The sequence below is a fragment of the Callithrix jacchus genome, chromosome 16, assembly GCF_049354715.1.
Source record: "Callithrix jacchus isolate 240 chromosome 16, calJac240_pri, whole genome shotgun sequence".
Taxonomy (NCBI): domain Eukaryota; kingdom Metazoa; phylum Chordata; class Mammalia; order Primates; family Cebidae; genus Callithrix; species Callithrix jacchus.
In genome coordinates, this window is record NC_133517.1 from 35,687,293 (window position 1) to 35,692,668 (window position 5,376).

At 36.8% G+C, this 5,376-nt stretch overlaps 1 non-coding gene across 1 annotated transcript; it reads left to right on the plus strand.

The window, feature by feature from the left end:
- The first annotated feature begins 4,930 nt into the window (after positions 1-4,930).
- LOC118148714 (small nucleolar RNA U13) lies at positions 4,931-5,035 on the plus strand. Its single transcript, XR_004735630.1, has one exon. It is a non-coding gene; the product is annotated as a small nucleolar RNA U13 (small nucleolar RNA).
- Positions 5,036-5,376: the final 341 nt, after the last annotated feature.

A 5,376-nucleotide genomic window follows, 5' to 3' on the forward strand; every position in this document is an offset into this window, starting at 1 on the left:
TATTTTTTAAATTCTCTAACATCACTGTTCTTCTTCTTGTCCTACTGCCTTTTACTCAAGTGTAATCAAGGCCTTCACCAGAAAGATACAACTGTAAATGTATCTATCTACAGGTGGGAAATTTAACACATTTGCTTTATCAGGAACTGGATAAAGAACAAGAAAAGCTGAACAAAGGGAAGCTGTTTTAATTCATATGCTCCAGGCCGCAGAAGACTTTGAAATAAAGTAGCACTTCCTTTTTACTTTTTTTGTTACAAATGTGCTATTGTACAGGCACTCATCCTGTTTGACTTAGGGAGACTCCTCTTTTATGATGTTTCCTTCTCTCAGTACCTCTGGGAATCCTGATACCATTTGTTACATGCTCTTAAATTATATTCTGAATCAGAACTCACTGGTCACTTGGAATACCCCAGATCTGTTGCTGAACTATGCCCTGCAATTCTGAATTGAGCTTCATTTCGTGTATTTCTCAGGGTGGGGTTGGTTCTCCCCTTAAGAAGTTTCACTGCAAGTGTAATGGTAACTTCATTCCTCAATTCTCTAAAGGACAACTGCACTATGTAATGCTTAACAAGAGTTGACTAAAAGAAACCAGGGACGGGAACTATATCACAGAAACCTTGAAATTGGTTGTGGCTGCATTTAGAATCCACAGTCCCAAGCCACATGTCAGTCATCTCCTCACACTTTGTCCTGTTTAGATCTTGACCTGCCTCACTGTGGTGAAAACCAACCTTCCTGCCATTCCTTGTCCCTTCCATTTTATAGAGTCCTGCTTACCTTCTGGCAAAGAGGCAAGAAGAGCTTCCTAAGTACAGTATACATCTTCTCCTGCAGTCTAGACACCAACTCCCTGAGGTCAGAAAGAAAAGAAATGACTTTTCCTTCCTCCTGACTCCCTCAGGAGCCCTCAATCTCTTGATTGATTTCAATCAAGTTTCTGCCCTTGACTGACCTCTCCCCAGCTTGGCTCACGGGGATCATGTATACTTTTTAGGCAGAACCGCACCCCCTACCACACACATTGGTCTCACCCTAGGCTCCTTTCAGGGCAATCCCAAAATACAGGATTACTAGTGTTTTCCCCATAGTGTAGCATGTTAAGCATTAGAAAGCTTCCATGTTGTCAAGGAACAACAAAGCTCAGTTTCTGTCTTCAGAATTTTACGAGTATGTGCTTGCTTGTATAGAAAAACTCACAAACACAAACATTCCCTGAGAACAAATGAAAAAACAATAATTCTAACAAAGGCAATTTTAATCAGAAGAAAATGACAAAGGACAGCATTTGTTATCTCCATCTTAGGTGTCTGTACATGGGTTAGTTTTCGGAGTTTAACACTTTCTTAAGAAAAAAAAAAGTAGGTGCTTTTCTATAAGTCTGAATAAAAGCCCACAAATGCAGACATTCCCGAAGTATAGTGGGGGATCATCACAAAGAGAAGAGAAAAATCCACCCTAGAAAGCAGAAATGAAGTACCAGTAACTTTTTAAACGGCAGATTCTCCAGTTTTAACAGCAACACAGCAAATATAATTTAATAATTACTACATTAATAGAATACTTTGTTTCCATTATTCTTTTTATTACTACTACTACTACTATTAGTAATACTTGGGATACTAGTAACTATAGAAGACTATCTCTGAACATGACTTTTTAATTATAATTTAGTGAAAATTTATTAGAATATTCTTACAATAGTATGAATATGTTTCCATGTAAATATATTATGTTTACTCTAGGTTCATAAAACTGTAAGACAGTTGAATATTTATCACTGTTCATAGTTTTGCTAATTTCTTAAAATCATTTTCTAAATGTAATCTTTAAAACTACTGTATTTTTATTATATCAAGCTTACAAGTAGTCATCATCTTTATCTTAAAATAATGTTCTAGGCTGAGCGCAGTGGCTTATGCCTGTAATCCCAGAACTTTTGGAGGCCGAGGCGAGTGAACGAATTTGAGATCAGGGGTTCAAACCAGCCTGGCCAACTTGGTGAAAACTGGTCTCTACTAAAAATTCAAAAAATTAACTGGGCGTGCCTGTAATCCCAGCTACTCAGGAGACTTAGGCAGGAGAGTCCCTTGGACCCAAAAGGTGGATGTTAGGGTGAACCAAGATCATGCCACTGCATTCCATTCTGGGTGACAGAGTGAGACTCCACCTCAAAAATAAATAAATAGAATAAAATAAAATAATGTTCTATTTCCATATTTTAAAGTATAAACATATTTTCAAAATCCTTGTATAATAACCTCCTTTAAATATGGGCAGAACCTAGAACTTGCCTCTAAATTCCATATTCTAAAAATACAGAAAAGGTAATAGTCACTACTTTGATGAGCTTACATTTTATGACAAGAATAAAATGGCTTCTCAGATGTAATTAAGGTCCATAATCAGTTGTCTGAAAATTGGTTAAAAAGGAGATTTTCACTGGGTGGGCCTAACCTAAACTGGCTCACCTTGTAAAAATCCCATTGAAAAAGAGTCTAGAGGTAAGGAACTCTCTTTCCCATTGGCTTTGAAGAAGTAAGCTACCACAGATTCTACTGCTCTGAGAAAATTAATACGGCCAGCAACAACCACATTAGTTTGGAAGAGGTCGCTGAGCCTTATGAGACATAGCTGTAGCTGATGCCTTGATTACTGCTTTGTGAGATCCTGAGCAAAGGACCAAGCTATAGCAGGCATTCTCAGACTCCTGACCCATGGAAACTGAAAGAATTCATGTGTTGCTTAAGACATTACAATTAATTTGTCATGTAGCAATTTAAAAAAAAAGACATTGTTAATCAACAAATATTTATTGAGCACCTACTATGTGCCAGTAGCTGTTTGAACACTTGAATACAATATTGAAAAGGACAGGAAAAGTCTCTGCCTTTAGGAAGTTTCCATTATGCATTGAGGAAGAAGGTCAATGATATTGTCAATTTAATACAATCACTTTTTTTTCTCTAAGTAATATCAGTTATGTGGATTCTTTGTGTTTCATTAGGGTAACACTAGCTACTACAACAGATGAATACCCAAATATTGGTGACTTAATAATAAAAGCATAATTGCTTCTTTACACAACAATTCAATGAGAATGTTTGGCACATAACATTTCACATGATGACTCAACGTGTAGTGCTGCCAGCACCTAAAGGTTCTATGACTTTTGCTTCCAACTGAAGGAAAGGAAAAGGAAAAATAGAGAAAGCACATCTGCTTCTTAATCGACTTGGCTTGGGAGTGGTATACCTCTACTCATATTCCACTTACTGGAACTAATCTCATGGTAGGAATTGTAGTGGCTAAGCAGCAGCATCTTAGCAAATATTATGCTTTGTTAAAGGGGGGCAGATATATTCAATGTGTCTGCTGTGTTCCTTAATAGCTGCACATTTGTCTCAGGTAGACAAGACCGTGTTATAATCATTGAATCAATAAATGAGTATGTTGATGTACATGTTCACATACTGGGGGGACATATTATGTCAACTGAACCTATAGACACTGTAGTGAACATTAATTGTTTTGGTTAGTGCAATAGCCCTTCCCACTTCTGGTAACACACTGTTTTCAGTTTGGTTATAGTCACAAAACCCACTGCCTACCACAAACAGAAAAACACATTGACCAGGCCTACTAATTCAGAGTAGACTAGACCATTCTTCCAACAGCAACAATAGGCTCATGAACCAACCTGATTCGATTAGGGTTCTCCATGAGGTTTAACACTTTGAAGGATGTAAACATAGGGTTATAATGCCTTTCATGAGAACAAGAAGGCCTCATTCATTAGAAAGGAAGCCTTGGGGACTGTATGAAAAGACCTAGCCCAATGTTACTTTATTTTCTCATCTTCATCTATCACACATCATTCTTTCTTATAATCTTCCCTGTCTGATTCGCAAGGAATGGTTAGCAAGAAGGAAAACAGCTAATTAACAATGAGGAAAGTATGTGAACAATAGAGCAAGCATGTGACAGAAGATATTGGCAAGATTGGGTGACAGGGAGGACCAAGGCTTAAGGGAAGACACAATTGCTCAAAAAAAAGTAGTTAAATTAAGAAATGTCTTTAAAGCTGAAAAAAAATCAGCCTGAATTTTCTTCTGTGGGCAGAAGAAGGACATTAAGATTTTTGGCAAAAGTAGTTATTGGACTCCTAAAACAAATAAGAATCATAAAGCTTCTGAGTTAAAATGTCACATGGAGATTATTTTTATCACCCGAATGCCCATTAATCAATGAGTGGATAAAGAAACTGTAGAAAGTGTGGTATGTATATATAGAGAGCTATATATCTATAACATACATACACATACACATACACACACACCCACACACTATATATATATATATATATATATATGTATATATATATATATATATATATACTACATTTCTATCTATATAAATGGAATACTACTCAGCCAAAAAAGAATTAATAGCATTCATGGCAAATTAAATGGGATTAGAGACTATTATTCTAAGTGGAGTAACTCAGGAATGGAAAACCAAATATCATATGTTCTCACTCATAAGTGGGAACTAAGCTAAGAGGATGCAAAGGCACAAGAATGATACAATGGACTTTGGGGAATTGGAGAGGGGAAAAGGTTGGAAGGGGATGAGGGATAAAAGGCTACAAATCGGATTCATTGAATACTGCCTGGGTGATGGGTGCACCAAAATGTTACGAATCACCACTAAAGAACTTATTCATGTATCTGAATACCACCTGTTCCCTCAAAACCTATGGAAATACAAAATTTTTAAAATTAAAATTGTAAAAGAGAACTTTTTATCAAACACCTTTATTCTCTGGAAAATTAATTCTAAGTTCAGAGGTGAACATTGGATAGCTGGAGGGTAAACCCGGCACCCTTGTGGGAAAACGAAAAAAACAAAAAATGGAATAGCCATCTTTTTTCTAGTTCATAAGCATGATGAATGGGTTGTCACATACATGTATGAGATGTGCCTTCCTCAAACGTTGTTACACCATCAGCACATTACCTATCTGACGTGAAAAAAAAGGAATAATCCAGGTGATGTCAGAGTGGGCTTGGAAAGCAGCCCTGAAGAAAAGGAGGTGGCTATGAAAAGCATTCCATATGGAGAACTGACATGAGGGAAAGCCACATGCACTGAGATTTCAGGTGAGGAAATGGAAGGAGGTGATACCACTAGCTAAAACAGAGACTTGAGTGAGGGTGCCAGTTCTAGGGAAGTATCATATATTCTATTTTAGATGTACACATTTAAAGTATGCTGAGTTTCTGAATATAGCATATCACACAGGATAACTTTCATATTGTATATCACCCAGGAGAACAAGTTACAGAGAATATATTCTGGGCTAAGAAT